The sequence below is a fragment of the Sus scrofa genome, chromosome X, assembly GCF_054392235.1.
Source record: "Sus scrofa isolate SSC_HxYL_T2T_F1_AM1 chromosome X, Sscrofa_HxYL_maternal_Yorkshire_Landrace_v2.0, whole genome shotgun sequence".
NCBI classification, from domain to species: domain Eukaryota; kingdom Metazoa; phylum Chordata; class Mammalia; order Artiodactyla; family Suidae; genus Sus; species Sus scrofa.
Genome location: NC_139401.1, coordinates 122,277,247 through 122,294,508, shown reverse-complemented (window position 1 = coordinate 122,294,508; position 17,262 = coordinate 122,277,247). Strand labels below are relative to the sequence as shown.

The window sequence follows — 17,262 nt, the reverse complement described above, 5'->3', positions numbered from 1 at the left end:
AGAGACTCTCATGTTAAGTGAAGTAAATCAGAAAGAGAAAGACAAATACCAGATGATATCACTTATATCTGGAATCTAATATACGGCACAAATGAACCTTCCACAGAAAAGAAACTCATGGACTTGGAGAACAGACTTGTGGCTGCCAAGGGGGAGGGAGTGGGATGGACTGGGGGTTCGGGGTTAATAGATGCAGACTATTGCCTTTGGAATGGATAGGCAATGAGATCCTGCTGGGTAGCACAGGGAACTATATCCAGTCACTTGCGATGGAGCCTGGTGGAGGATGGTGTGAGAAAGAGAATGTCTACATGTGTGTGTGACTGGGTCACTTCGCTGTACAGTAGAAAGCTGACAGAACACTGTAAACAAACTATAATGGAAAAAATAAAAATCATTAAAAAATGAAATAAAATCTCAAGTCTCAAGTCTCACGTGGGTGTGAGGACAAAGGATAGAGGTTGCCAAGAATCATTTCTATGGTTAAAAAGTATATACAAAGTTGTACACAACAAGCATGTGGTTTCTAATTGAAACAAAAATTAATTTGTCTAAAGAATCTTTCAGTTTTCGCTTTAAAATTACTTTCCTATCAAAATCGTATGGAAAGTTTGGTTACTATAATCTATTTCGCAGCATGTTTTTTAGTTGCTGACAAGGTAACAGATTTTATTGTTTATCTTCAAACAGCTTTTACAGAAAGCTGTTTAAAAGGTGAGCAATCAATGTGTGTGACTAAGCCTAACTTCTGAGGACTTAAAAGTTTTGTCTAGAGGATCCCTTTGGGACAAAATTGTTATAAGCACACACATTTGATGACTGCATTCTATTGTATTTTTGGTGCCTTTGCCCCAACTCCCAAAATCCCTCCACAGTAACAGCCTACTTGGCCAGCTCTCGAAACCAAAATGCCATCAAGAATCAGGAAGTAAGAAAAAAGGCACTTGAAGCAACTGAAATAGCTGTCACAAGGCAGGGGCACTAAAGCCAAGGCACTTTAATCAGAGAGCACTGATTCTTACTTCACACGACGCATTTCTTTCTTCCTTTCTTTCCTCCTTCCTTCCTTCCTTTCTTTTTTATGACTGAACCCACAGCATATGGAAGTTCCCAGGCTAGGGGTTGAATCGGAGCTGCAGCTGTGGGTCTACACCACAGCCACAGCAATCAATGCCAGATCCAAGCCGCATCTTCAACCTACACCACAGCTCACGGCAATGCCAAATCCTTTAACCCACTGAGCGAGGCCAGGGATCGAACCCACATCCTCATGGATACTAGTCAGGTTTGTAACCTGCTGAGCCACAACAAGAACTCCCAAGAGGCTATTAATTTTTTTTAAAAAGGAAACCTTTATAGACATTCCATCAAAAAGTGGCTTTAAAATTTGGTGAATTAGGTCTTAGTTTCCCAGGAAATTCCCTGGAGTCAGATTGCCATTTATTTCTTGGATAAAACATGGTAGCAATGAAGTTTTGCCATACCAGAATTTAACCTTAGCACAGAGGAAAACTGGTTTATTAACAATTAATATTCTTGAGATTACGAAGATATAATACTCACCAAACACTGTTCAGAAGGAAAAAGAGTTGAATAAAAATACAGCCAAAAGGGAAAATGCCACTGATTATGATGCCAAAAGTCATTTTCTAGAGAAAATCTGTTGAGGAATCTGACGTGGAATCTGGTTTGTGCGAACTGGATACCTAACCTGCTCGAAAATAAATCAAGAGAAAATCAGAAAGAAATAAACTTGAAGTAAATTTATTCAGATATCATCATAATACAGCATCTTGAATCTGAACACTTCCAAAGGCAGTTACATGGGCAGAGGCTAGACCAGTGCTGTGTGATACAAGTACTATAACGCAAACCACAAATGCAGTGTTAAGCTTTTTAGTAGGTGCATTTTCAAAAGTAAGAAAAAGTGAAATTAATTTACTAATATATTTTACTAGATCTAATGATCTAACATGTCCACATATTATCATTTAAATTTGTAATCGATGGAGTTCCCGTCGTGGCGCAGTGGTTAACAAATTCCACTAGGAACCATGAGGTTGTGGGTTCGGTCCCTGCCCTTGCTCAGCGGGTTAACGATCCGGCGTTGCCGTGAGCTGTGGTGTAGGTTGCAGTCGCGGCTCGGATCCCGCGTTGCTGTGGCTGTGGTGTAGGCCGGTGGCTACAGCTCCGATTCGACCACTAGCCTGGGAACCTCCATATGCCGCAGGAGCGGCCCAAGAAATGGCAAAAAAAAAAAAAAAAGACAAAAATAAATAAATAAATCAATAAATAAATTTGTAATCGACATAGTATTAATCAGCTCTCTTATATTCCTTTTCTTGCTGTTGCTGTTCTAAGTGTCTGAAAATCAGGTGTGTTTTACACGTACAGCACGTACTTGAGAGACGAGCCACAGCCCAAGGCCTCGAGAGCTAAACAATAAAAATGTCATCCCTTCTCTGTTTTTCTTTGGCCACGCCCACTGCCTGTGGCCGATCCGGAAGTTCCTAGGCCAGGGATCAATCCCTCACCACTGCAATGACAACGCCGGAACCTTAACCCGCTGACCCACTATGGAACTCCTGTTCATCCTTTCTTTCTTTTTTTTTTTTCTTTCTGTCTTTTTTTTGTCTTTTTGCCATTTCTTGGGCCACTCCCGCGGCACATGGAGGTTCCCAGGCTAGGGGTCTAATCGGAGCTGTAGCCGCCAGCCTACACCAGAGCCACAGCAAAGCGGGATCCGAGCCACGTCTGCAACCTACACCACAGCTCACGGCAACGCCGGATCCTTAACCCACTGAGCAAGGCCAGGGATCGAACCCGCACCCTCATGGTTCCTAGTCGGATTCGTTAACCACTGCGCCATGATGGGAGCTCCTGTTCATCCTTTCTTATAAATTTCAAGGGAGAGACTGAACAAAATTTACCAGTAACGATTCCAATATGAAATAATATATGATGTCAAAAAGTGCTCTCTTAAAATTTAATAATTTGTCTCATATAACTAGACAATCATTTGTCTCTGAAAATCTGTCAATAGTTTTCAGAAATTATTCTTTTTTCTGTTCCCTGGGGAACTCCAGCTCCTGTTTTGTCTTGTTTAATTTCTCCCCTGCAAACTCCTGCTATATCTTTACACAACCCTTTTGCAGGGTGGCCTCATTTAGTCTCTTCGGTATACTGCTCCTTTTCCCTATACATGGAATATGCTAACTTCAAATCTATAAACTGAATGGCCCCATTTCTTGGATGGTATCTTGGCTTTCTTCCTTGGACTATATACTCCTGTTGCTTATCTGACTTCCAGGCTGGGGGTGGAATCGGAGCCACAGCTTCCGGCCTATGCCACAGGCACAGCAACACAGGATCCGAACCACATCTGCAACCTACGCTGCAGCTCACGGCAACACCAGATCCTTAACCCACTGAGCAAGGCCAGGGATCAAACCCACATCCTCATGGATACCAGTCGGGTTCTTAACCCACTGAGCCACGATGGAAACTCCCTAAAGAAATTGTTTAAAGGCACAAATACACATGAATGGGGGTATACAGGAGAGAAGACAGCAAATTTTGGAAACCAGAGAGCAGACAAATAGTAACTGAGTTAGTAGAAATGGGAACCTGTATGCGAAGTCGTCAGTAAGGAAAGCTGAGAGGCAAATCGGTTTTTGCCACAGAGCTCCAAAAGGCCCAGGAATTTGTAGTGCCAGGTGGGTCTTAAGTAGGGGTGAAGCAGAGGCGAAAACCAGGTCTGGTTGAAAGTCAGCCTAAGATACTGATAGAGCGGCAGATTCCCCCCCTAACTCCGCAGAGCCGAAGAACCCTCCTTCTGGACCCTAACAGAAGACGGGGGGCAGTCCCTTAGAGAAGACACCTGAAACTCAGAAGAAAACTTTACCAAAGAAAAATCTATGATCCTCAGGGAAATTAGAGGAGACACTGGAACCAGGAGACAAGAAGAGGCAATTGCAAAGGATTTTGAGAAAAGAGTCCTTTGTAATTAAAAATATGGAAGTTCCCGTCGTGGCGCAGCAGAAACGAATCCGACTAGAAGCCATGAGGTTGTGGGTTCGATCCCTGGCCTCGCTCAGTGGGTTAAGGGTCCAGCGTGGCCGTGAGCTGTGGTGTAGGTCATGGACATGGCTGGGATCTCGTGTGCTGTGGCTCTGGCACAGGCCAGTGGCTACAGCTCCAATTAGACTCCTAGCCTGGGAACCTCCATATGTCGCAGGTGTGGCCCTAAAAGGACAAAAAGATAGACAAAAAAAAAAAATACATGACAAGAGGGGAGTTTCTGTTGTGGCTCAGTGGGTTAAGAACCCAGCATAGTGTCTGAGGATGTGACTTCAATCCCCAGCCTCACTCAATGGATAAAGGATCCAGTGTTGCTGTGGCTGTAGAGGAGGCCGGAAGCTACAGCTCTGATGACCCCTAGCCTGGGAACTTCCATATGCCACAGGTGCGGCTCCCCAAAAAAAGCAAAACTAAATAAATAAATAAGAAATGAACAGGTGAACAAAAAGGAAAATTAGATGATCAGCCAAGCCAGGTACATGAAAAACAGAAGTTATGTGAACAGACAAGTGTTCTTTCTGAATGTCTTTTAGGGACATCCGGTAATTTGCTGAGGACTGAACAGCTAGTGGATAAGAGGTAGAGCAGGGATTCTTACTCAGATGGATGTGATTGTCTCCTAAGAGCAAGCTTTCTCCATTCCACTGCGCCATAATACAGCCTCTACAGCAGGAACCAGTCCAACCAACCGCATCCACCTTCTCCTCCCCTGAACACTGTGTCAAAAATCAGAGACTGGGAATATGCTACCAGCCACTTCAGGACGCACCAGGTTACGTTTTGAGGTCTACTATTTAGAGAAGTTCTGCTTTTGTTCTTCAGTTGTAAATTCTTTCAAGGTCCATTCCCATTCTAGAATTTTAGTGGGTTTTTTTTGTCTTTTGTCTTTTTAGGGCCACACCCGCGGCATATGGAGGTTTCCAGGCTAGGAGTCTAACCGGAGCTGTAGCCGCCGGCCTTCGCCACAGCCACAGCAACGCCAGATCCAAGCCGCATCTGCGACCCACACAACTCATGGCAACGCCGGATCCTTAACCCACTGGGTGAGGCCAGGGATCGAACCCACAACCTCATGGTTCCTAGTCGGATTCGTTCCCGCTGTGCCACGACGGGAACTCCACATTCTAGAATTTTAAAGTTGCTTTCATGTTTGCCATCTATGCTCTTTTTCCTTTTTATTCTTTTCTTTTTTTCTTTTCTTCTTTTTAGGGCCACACCCGTGGCATATGGAAGTTCCCAGGCTAGGGGTTGAATAGGAGCTGCAGCTGCCGGCCTACGCCACAGCCACAGCAACGCCAGATCCAAGCTGCGTCTGCGACCGACACCACAGTTCACGGCTACACTGGATCCTTAACCCACAGAGCGAGGCCAGGGATCGAACTTTCGTCCTTATGGATTTGTTTCTGTGAGCCATTTGTTCTTTTCATTTTACTCCTTCCACTTCACCCTTTCCCCTGTGTTTATGGCCTCTTCTGTCTGTTAACACCTTTTCCAGCAGGCATATCTATTCTGCTCTTCAAAGGCTCATAATTTGCTCCTGTTGGAAATATAGCTTTGAGTGTTTTCAAACAACATATGCAAAACAACAAAACCTCCACCTTACGTCTCATCAGCTTCTGGCATCTCAATAAGGGAGTCTAGTTTCCCATGATTTAACCATACCTCTTAAAATGTTTTTTAATAACTTTCTGCTCTAATGAATTTGTTTAGCCACAATATTCCTCTGCCACATTTCCTAGCTTTTGAGAGGATCATTTCAGCTGTTATCACTCCATGGCCAGAAACATTACTTCTCACTTGGCAAATCATAACCTCCCCTCTTATACATAAACTCAATTAACCCGTCTCAACAATTTCCCTTTTGAAAGTACACTCTAGAATGTTAATATGTATTTAACGATTCTGTAACTGTCCTTCAATTTCATGTTTTTATATTCCAAATATTTCTTCCTTTGTCAATCTCTAATTATTTCTAGGCCTTTTCATGGAATCTTAAACAGCAAAACTAAAAGAAAACTTAAGAGGTCACCTGGGTTCATCTTCTACTCAAAACATTTATTCACACATTCATCAAACATGTATTGAGTACCTATGCGTTAGGTCCTGGTGTTCCAAGATAAATAAAACAAAAATCCCTGCTCCAAAAGAGCTGCTAGTGGGGGACGGAGATAAACAAATAAATTACACACAGGAAATACTATGGCAGATGACAGACCCAGAACATGGGACCACAGAAAAAAAACGTGACCAAATATGCTCTGTAGCCTACAAAACAATGTCACACTCCATTAGTTCAGTTACTTCTCTAAACAACTTGCTTACACAAGCATTCCAGGCAAGGAAATGGACAATCAGAAAGGTTAGAGGACTTATCCACAGTCATTTAGCTAATATGGTCTGCTGGAATTCATACTTTCTTCTTCCAATTATAAAGGCTGGGTACACACCCATCGACCTGTGCTGACTCTTCCCTTTCCCACCTACCACTTTTGGGGTTCCATGCAGGAAAAGGACATCATTTAATAATTTTACTTTCTTCGGTTTCTCTTAGGGAGCATATATGTTCATTAGCTTAACCACTTCTCCACTTAGATTCAAATCCATTTTTACATTGTCCACTTACATACCATGAGGCACTGAAATTCTCTCTGCACTTAGCACACTCCGAGACACAAGAATCCCAGGACCTACCTACGAGAGCCTCTAAACCACTTGAGAGAAATATGTTCTGTGTATCTTGTCTGGTTTATTGCTTTTAAACTGCATTCAGTTCTACTAAGGGAACTAGGAAACTGAATCTGTTTTGCATTTTAAATTACTGACATGATTAAATCATTTACTGAGCACTTACTCCTTATAAAACACTTAATACTTCATATAAGACACCCAGTTACACAGTGTGAAGGATACAGAAATGAGGAGTTCCTGTCCTGGCTCAGTGGAAATGACTCAGACTAGTATCCATGAAGACGCAGGTTCGATCCCTGTCCTTGCTCAGTGGGTTAAGGATCTGGCGTTGCCATGAGCTGTGGTGTAGGTGGCAGACATGGCTCAGATCTGGCATTGCTGTGGCTGTGGCATAGGCCGGCATCTACAACTCTAATTCGACTCCTAGCCTGGGAACCTCCATATGCTTCGGGTGCGGCCCTAAAAAGATCAAAAAAAAAATTAAACTTTTGCACTTCAAAGAATACCACCAAGAAACTGAGATAACAAGTCACAGAATGGAAGAAAATATTTATAAATCATATATCTGAGAAGCATCTAGTAACCAGAATATATGAGGAACTCTTATATTTCTTACAACTCAGCAATAAAAAAGAAAAACAGTCCAATTTAGAAATGGGCAAAGGATTTGAATAGACATATTTCTAAAGAAGATAGGCAAATAACCAATAAGCACATGAAAAGATGCTCAATATCGTTACTCATTAAAACATGTAAATTAAATATGAAATTAAATATGCAATAAAATACCACTTTGTAACAATTAGGATGGATAAATAATCAAAAACAGAGATAATATCAAGTGCTGGCAAGCCTGTGGAGAAACTAGACCCCTCCTACATTGCTGGTGGGAATGTAAAATGGTACAACAGCTTTTGAAAACAGGCAGGCAGTCTCTCAAAATAGTAAGCACAGCGATCGTATGACCCAGCCATTCCATTCCCAGGTATACACCTAGTATCTAGCCAGTAGAATTGGAAGCATACGTTCACTTAAAACATCACATACAAATGTTCACAGCAACATCATTCATATTATCCAAAAGGTGAATACAGCCCAAATGCCCATCAACCAATAAATAGATAAAAAGTGGTGTATTCATACGATGGAATATTGCTCAATCATAAAAGGAACTAAGTAGTGATACACGCTATAACATGGATGAACTCTGAAAACATTATTCTAAGTGAAAGACGTCAGACACAAGAGGTCATATTTTTTTATGATTCCATTTATATGAAATGTCCAGAATAGGCAAGTCCATAGAGACAAAAATTAGATCAGTAGATTAGCAGCTGAGAAATTCCAATGGTATTTTTCACAGAGATAGAAAAAGCTACCCTAAAATTTACATGGAACTAAAAAAGACCCCAAATAGCCAAAGCAATCTTGAGATAGAAAAATAAAGCTGGAGGTGTCACGTGTCCTGATTTCAAACTATACTACAAAGCCACAGTAATCAAAATAGTATGGGGCTGATATAAAACTAGATACAGACCTATAGAACAGGATCAAGAGCCCAGAAATAAAGCCCTGCATTTATGGTCAACTAATATTTGACAAGGGAGCCAAGAATACTCAATGGGGAAAGGACAGACCCTGAAAAGGTCCTCTGTATCACTAGTCATCAGGGACATGCAAATCAAAACTGCAATGAGATATCGCCTCACACCTATGAGAATGTCCATCACCAAAAAGACAGCAGATAACAAGTGTTGGCAAGAATGTGGAGAAGAAGGAACCTTTGTGCACTGCTAGTGGGACTCTAAATTGGTACAGGCACTATGGAAGACAGTATGGAGCTTCCAAAAAAATGTTTACATAAAATTACCACATGATTCAGCAATCCCACTTCTGGGTATATACACCCAAAGGAGAGGAAAAGAAGATCTCAGAAGGATAGCTGCACTCGAATGTTCACTGCAGCATTATTCACAACCTGCTCAAGGCCTCATTAATTAGAAAGAGGCAGAACTGGGAAATGAACCCCAATGTGTAAAGATTGTAGGGTGTGTGTGTGTGTGTGTGTGTGTGTGTGTGTGACTCTAAAGCCTGTGCTGACAGCCTCTAATGCTACCTCTCCACTTCAACATGTGGTTATGAGTTGTTCTTACTGTTGTTTATAATGAAATTATTTAAAAATAGGTAGGAGTTCCTCTTCTGGCTCAGCAGTAAAGAACCAGACTAGTATCCACGAGGTTCAATCCCTGGCTCCCCTCAGTGGGTTAAGTATCCAGCATCGCTGTGGCTGTGGAGCAGGTCGGCAGATTTAGCTCTAATTTGACCCCTAGCCCGGGAACCTCCATATGCCACAGGTGCAGCCCTAAAAAAAGCAAAAATAAAATAAAATAGAATAAAAATAGGTAAAACATGCATAAGGTATATAATGTGAAAAGTAAAAAAGAAACAGACAGTGAAAAGTACGTATAAAATAGTCTCCTTCACGCTCCTGTCCCCCAACCACCCAGCAACCCACCCAGGAGACAGGCTGTTAACGGTAGCTTTTCAAATTAAAAAGAAAAAAAAAACTGGACTTCCTGTGTGGCTCACAACAAATGTTTCTGAATTATTTTCACAAAACTGTCATTTGACACTGTATCATTTCATAGTCCATGCAGCCCTGAGCCATGGTGTCACGGACTACTACTTTAATTTTTAAATTTTTCTGTGTAAAACATTCTACAAAATTGATCCCATAGAAAACACGATAAAAACAACTCACACTGCACTGCCAATGCCAATGCTTTTCAGACATTAATTGTTCAATTTGGCTCATCAAGCTTGGTGACAGAGCATATTCTAATTCTTTTACATTTTCTATTTCAATGACGTAACTTCTTTTTACAATAAGATGGAACATCTGTCTGATGAAAAATGGGCCATTATTATTCATCTTAAGCCACGAAGGCAGTTTCAGGGGAGATTTACATTTATTTCCTCTCCCGTGCCTAGCATAATGCATTAAATATAGGAAGAAGCAAAAACAAAACAAAAAACACAATAAACATGTCGAACGAGTAACTCAATAATGGAGAGGAGAGTAGATGGTTACTCATGAGTTCTTGCACGCAGTAGCCCTTCTGTTACAATCCAGCATAACGACGTTTGCACATGGTCCTTTGTTGCCCAAGTTATTCCATTTCGGATTCATCTGAGTCTTGAACTTGAAGCAACAAATATCTGAAATACTGTCAAGGACATTGCTTTCCAACAAAAATATATTACAGCATTCACCTCAGGAAAGACCACCCATTCTAGTTCCCCTGAAAAGAGCTATAGAAAAGGCAGATGGCACTATTCGAGGTGCTCAGGGGAGGGGAACGCCTTGTCCTTAGTTTCAATAAGCTAAAGATTCTGTGGTACATGTGTTTGATGTGCAAACTTGTAATGTTCAGTCCTTTCAATGATATCACCCTTTGCCCTTGAGTTTAGACGAAACGAGCCGCATGGAGATAAAAGATGACAAGTCTGGGGACTCGATCCTCTATCACTGCATTGCATTTGTATGGCATTATACAGGCACAGAGCATTCGCTCTCATTTTGTCACAAATTAGTACATAATGTAACTGAATTTACCATGTATAACGTTCATTACAAGACTTCCTTTTTTTTTTTTTTTTTTTCATTTCTTTTTTTTTTTTTTTTTTTTTTTTTTTTGGTCTTTTGTCTTTTTGTTGTTGTCGTTGTTGTTGTTGTTGTTGTTGTTGCTATTTCTTGGGCCGCTCCCGCGGCATATGGAGGTTCCCAGGCTAGGGGTTGAATCGGAGCTGTAGCCACCGGCCTACGCCAGAGCCACAGCAACGCAGGATCCGAGCCGCGTCTGCAACCTACACCACAGCTCACGGCAACGCCGGATCGTTAACCCACTGAGCAAGGGCAGGGATCGAACCCGCAACCTCATGGTTCCTAGTCGGATTCGTTAACCACTGCGCCACGACGGGAACTCCACAAGACTTCCACTATCACGACACACTTCTAGGATCACATAACAATTAAGACATCATCCAATGCTTTTTCCTTTAAAAACAAAAAAAACAAAAAAAAAACAAAAAACCTGCCCTTCAGAACATATCAGGGAAAGAATTTGTGGGGTTTTTTTTTTTTTTTTTGCCTTTTCTAGGGCCGCACCCGCGGCATGTGGAGGCTCCCAGGCTAGGGGTCGAATCGGAGCCGCAGCCGCCGGCCTACGCCAGAGCCACAGCAACGCGGGATCCGAGCCGCGTCTGCGACCTACACCACAGCTCACGGCAACGCCGGATCCTTAACCCACTGAGCAAGGCCAGGGATCAAACCCACAACCTCATGGTTCTTAGTCGGATTCGTTAACCACTGAGCCACAACAGGAACTCCGGGAAAGATTTTGTTTTAATGAAACATGCTATGGACTGAATTGTGTCCCCTTAAATTCATATGTTGAAGGCTTAATCTCTCTAATGTGATGGTATTTGGAAACGGAGCCTTTAGGGGGTAATTAGGTGTTTTTGGGGGGGGGCGCCCCATGGCATGGGGAAGTTCCCAAGCCAGGGTTAGAACCTGTGCCACAGAAGTAAACAGAGCCACAGCAGTGACAATGCCGGATCCTTAACAGGCTGAGTCACCAGGGACTCCATTCCATGATTAGGTTTAGATGAGGTCGTGAGGGTAGGGCGTTGGGGATGGCATCAGTGTCCTTCTAAGAAACACACCAGAGAGTGCGCGTGCGCTCTCCTTTCCTCTGCCGTGTGAGGACACAGCAAGACGGTGGTGGCCGTCAGCAACTGGGAAGAGGGCTCTTGCCAGGACCAGACCCTGCTGATGCTCCGACCTTGGGCTTCCCAGCCCCTGGAACTGTGAGATGTTCTCTCACAGTTTAAGCCACCTAGTTTAAGCCACCTAGCCTCTTGTTTAAGCCACCTCGTCTACAGTACTTTGTTACAGCAGCCCGTGCAGACTAAGAAGAATTTGGAGATAAAACCCTAAGGCAGCACTTTATCTGCGGGGTATCATGGGAAGAGCACTGGGTGGGATGCAAGGGGTGCGTTGGGTTACAGATGGCCTGGGCTCCATTACTGACTTCCTGTGTGACCTTGAACACGGTGACTCTGCATCTCTATAACTAGAGGACCGGAGGAGCCACTGCGCAGCCCCACCCCACTCCCACCCTGACCCTGACTCTGCCTTGGGACAGTAGTTACTAATGACACTGCAGTAGCTAGGTGAGACAGGAAGAAACAGTCACTGAAGGCAAGGACACGCAGAATAACAACGTGGTGCAGAGACTGCCACCATGGCAGTGCCCAGCATGGCTCAGCAGATTAAGAACCTGAGTAGTATCCGTGAGGATATGGGTTGGTTCAATCTCTGGCCTCACGAAGAAGGATCCCACGATGCTGCAAGCTGCAGCAAAGGTTGCAGAGGCTGCTGGGATCCCAGGCTGCTGCAGCTGTGGTGCAGGCCTCAGCTGAAGCTCCAATTCGACCCCTAGCTGGGGAACTACCATAAGCTGCAGGCGCGGCCATAAAGAGAAAAAGAAAAAAAAACTGCCACCACTCTAACATGACACACAAGGCAAGATGCATAACTGAGATGAGCATTTGTGAAACCTTCTTCAAAACAAAGATCAAAATTGAATACCACGGCCCCACTGCCATCTCCTCGTACCAGGGTTAAGAGGTACCAAAAGATGAAAATAACGCAGCTGCCCCAGAAAAAGAATATGCTGCAGCCACAGAAAACACAGTGGTCATTCATCTTGTTTCTATTCTTCATTCTCATGGACAATGACTTTTCCAAAAGTATAAGAAAGAGTATAATTGCATAGAGAAAAGAGAACATGAGATACTAAGCCAGGACACAGCAGTGCCGTCAGCAAAAAATTTATCTTCCAGGAGTTCCCGTCGTGGCGCAGTGGTTAACGAATCCGACTAGGGACCATGAGGTTGCGGGTTCGGTCCCTGCCCTTGCTCAGTGGGTTAACGATCCGGCGTTGCCGTGAGCTGTGGTGTAGGTTGCAGACGCGGCTCGGATCCCGCGTTGCTGTGGCTCTGGCGTAGGCCGGTGGCTACAGCTCCGATTCGACCCCTAGCCTGGGAACCTCCATATGCCGCGGGAGCGGCCCAAGAAATAGCAACAATAACAACAACAACAACAACAAAAAGACAAAAGACAAAAAAAAAAAAAAAAAAAATTTATCTTCCACTTAACACCTCTAGATGCTGAGGAAGTAAAGGACCAAATAGTTACTGGAGCAACTTGATTTAGTCCACTTCACAAAGACTTTATAGTAACCAAGACACAATTACATTTTGACAGATCAGCTAAAATTCCCCATGCAATTTTTGAATTTTGAATTTTATAGCTTTTTCATTGCTACATTAAACACAGCAACTTACCAGCAAAATAAAGAGTTGTAATGCTTGCTCTTATACATTTTAGCAGACACGTATCCAGCAGAGGTTCCCAGAAGGACCCATGACAAAACAGCACAGGTCATTAAAGACTTCGATTGGCAGGGGAAGGGAAACCAAGACAGGCCAGAACTAAAGGCACAAAAAAAGAAATATCAGGGAGTTCCCATCGTGGCGCAGTGGAAATGCATCTGACTAGGAACCATGAGGTCGAGGGTTCGATCCCTGGCCTCGTTCAGTGGGTTAAGGATCCGGCGTTGCCATGAGCTGTGGTGTAGGTCACAGATGTGGCTTGGATCTGTTGCGGCTGTGGCTGTGGCTGTGGTGTAGACCGGCAGCTACAGCTCTGATTGGACCCCGGCCTGGGAACCTCCATATGCCATGTGTGTGGCCCTACAAAGACAAAAAAGAAATATCAAACCAGTGACAATAATAGCCTCAAAAAGGAAGTTCCCGTCGTTGCGCACTGGTTAACGAATCCGACTAGGAACCATGAGGTTGCGGGTTCAGTCCCTGGCCTCGCTCAGCAGGTTAAGGATCCAGCGTTGCCGTGAGCTGTGGTGTAGGTTGCAGACGTGGCTCGGATCCCGCGTTGCTGTGGCTCTGCTCTGGCGTAGGCCGGTGGCTACAGCTCCGATTCGACCCCTAGCCTGGGAACCTCCATATGCGCTGGAGCAGCCCAAGAAATGGCAAAAAGACAAAAATAATAATAATAATAATAATAGCCTCAAAAGCACACAGGACTTTACTATAAAGACAACCTTATTAAGACATTTTTATAAAACAGCATACAAGGAAATTCTCAGATGTTATCCACTTAGCTAATTTTTAACATTTTCTCCTTAATGAAAAGGTCTGATTTTCAATATAAGGCAAATGATATGTTTTCAGTTTAGTCTCTAATTTCACTGTTTAAATCATTAATTAGATTTAGCCTTTAATCTCACTGTTTAAATAAAAACTAAACAATACATCTCTCCACTCCCTACTCCACTAGTCATTCCACAAAGAGCAAATCATTTTTCCCATAAACATTTCCTTTTGGGAGTTCCTGCCGTGGTGCAGTGGGTTAAGAATCCAACTGCAGCAGCTCGGGTCCCTGCAGAGGAGCAAGTTTGATCCCCTGCTTAGGTTAAAAGATCCAGCATTGCCACAGCTACAGTGTAGGTCACAGCTGCAGCTCAGATTCAATCCTTGCCTAGGTAACTTCCATATGTCGTGAATGCAACATTAAAAAAAAAAAAAATTCCCTTCTGTTTCCTTTTACTCAAGGTAAAGGAAAAAAAAACTCATCAAAGTGAGACTTGGTTTCAGGAAAATATAACCTTAAGAACTGAATTTTGAAATTATCATTGACATCTGAAATACCTAACAAGTCAATTTGGGGAGTTCCCATCATGGCTCAGTGGTAACAAACCCAACTAGTATCCATGAGGACTGATTCGATCCCTGGCCTCACTCAGTGGGTTAAGGATCCAGTGTTCCCATGAGCTGTGGTGTAGGTTGAAAAGACAGCTCGGATCCCGAGTTGCTGTGGTTGTGGTGTAGGCCGGTGGCTACAGCTCTGATTGGACCCCAAGCCTGAGAACCTCCATATGCCATGGGTGCAGCCCTAAAAAGACAAAAAAATGAATTTTCCTCTAAAGATGAACTAACCAAAAACCAGTGGCTCACTTTGGATAGGTCTCTAGAAGGTAAATGATTACTCTAAGTTTTGCATTGGATGGAGTGTGTTAATTATATAAACTGGCTTGATTTCATGAAGAAAGAAAAATGATTTGGAGTTCCCGTCGTGGCGCAGTGGTTAACGAATCCGACTAGGAACCATGAGGTTGCGGATTCGGTCCCTGCCCTTGCTCAGTGGGTTAAGGATCCGGCGTTGCCATGAGCTGTGGTGTAGGGTGCAGACGCGGCTCGGATCCTGCGTTGCTGTGGCTCTGGCGTGGGCCGGTGGCTACAGCTCCGATTGGACCCCTAGCCTGGGAACCTCCATATGCCGCGGAAGCGGCCCAAGAAATACCAACAACAACAACAACAACAAAAAATGATTTAACATAAAGGGAGTTCCTGTTGTGGCCTGGGGGTTAAGAATCCAACTAGCATCCATGAGGATCCAGGTTAGATCCCTGGCCTTGCTCAGTGGGTTAAGGATCAGGTGCTGCGGTATAGGTCACAGATGTGGCTCAGATCCGGTGTTACAGTGGCTGTGACACAGACCGGCAGCTGCAGTTACAATTTGACCCCTACCCTGGGAACTTCCATATGCCGTGGGTGTGACCTTAAAAAAATGATTTAACATAGAGAAAAAATTCAACCAATTCTATAGAAATTAAAAATTCATCAATACACAAATGATTACAAGAGTCAAAAAACAGTATAAATTAGACAAAACTAAATTTACCCTAAATTGTAGTATTTTGCAAAGTTTCATACATTTACCTCACGCTCCAAACTAATGAAACTCCTAATTATTATTATTATTATTATTATTACTACTACTACTATTATTTTGCCACATCCACGGCATATGGAAGTTCCCTGTCCAGGGACTGAACCTGCGCCAGAGCAGCCAAGTCACTGCAGAGACAACACCACTCCTTAATTCACTGTGCCACAAGAGAACTCCAATGAAAATCTTAAAAAATGGTATTTTGAAAGTTCAGAAACATGAAAAGGAATGTAACCAAAGAGTTGATAGCAAATAACTCTATAATAAACTTACCTATACTTTTAAGGAATCTACACAACACTCTACACAACAATATTCAGCATATGAAAACTTACTAGACACCAAAAGTGCCTTGTATTCCAGAAAAAAGTGTATTGTATTCAAGGTGTTATACTCTAAATAGAAAGATAACATTGAGAACTGAGCAGAGCAGGCACTCAAATATTTTCTGAATCAAACATATACATTTTTACTTACAGAAAAACTCATCTGATTATATCTGATAGTATCTCTATGAAGTCCTTAATATCATCATAGCCACCATTCCAGATAAGAATAGAATGATAACAAAGGAATTCATTATACTAGAAAATGTAAAGAAGGAAAAAGAGACGTTAAATCTCTGGTTCCTTATTTGAACAGTAAAAAGAAAGACATTTGAATTATCATTATGTTGATCCGTTTTCTAAGGTTAAACTTGGATCAAAGGCTGAACGCGTCAACATGTTAAATGAACTTAAACCTCTATCACAGCCATTTGCAGCAACATGGATGGACCTAGAGATTCTCATACCAAGTGAAATAAGTCAGAAAGAGAAAGACAAATACCGTATGATATCATTTAGATGTGGAATCTAAGATATGGCACAAATGAACCTTTCCACAGAACAGAAACAGACGCACAGATTTTGAAATCAAACTTACGACAACCAAAGGGGAAAGAGTGGGGGAGAGGGATAAATTGGGGGCATGGGATTGGCATATACACACTACTACGTATAGAATAGAATCCCTGCTGTAGCCCAGGGAAATCCACTCAATATTCTGTAATAACCCACATGGGAAAAAAGAACAAAAAGGAGAGGAGAGGAAAAAAGAAAAGGAAAGGAAACGAGGGAAAACAAAACAAGGGTAAATGAATAGACCAGAAACACAAACTTAGTTCCAGAACATGAAACTGAGAACGGAAGTTCAGGAATCAAGGTCAAATTGATGGCTGACTGACTTTTTAGGTGATGGACCAAAGGGTTTTTGTTTGTTTGTTTGTTTGTTTTTTAGGGCTGCTCCTGCAGCACATGGAGGTTCCCAGGCTAGGGGTTGAATCAGAGCTGTAGCTGCCGGCCTACACCACGGCCACAGCAACACTGGATCCTACACTGCAGCTCACAGCAACACTGGATCCTTAACCCACTGAGGGAGGCCAGGGATCAAACCTGAAACCTCATGGATTACTAGTTGGGTTCGTTAACCACTGAGCCACGATGGGAACTCCAGTCCAAAGGCTTTTAAGTTTACCAAGTCTTTATCAAGCTTTAGAGTAAGACCCTCATGGGACACTCACCTACCAGCTCTTACATATGGTTTCCCAAATTGAATCTTTAAAACTATGCCCAAATCAA

At 42.9% G+C, this 17,262-nt stretch overlaps 1 pseudogene; it reads right to left on the bottom strand.

Moving 5' to 3' along the window:
- LOC102165590 (transmembrane 9 superfamily member 2-like) overlaps positions 1-17,262 on the bottom strand; it is a 95,148-nt pseudogene that overhangs the window by 26,730 nt on the left and 51,156 nt on the right.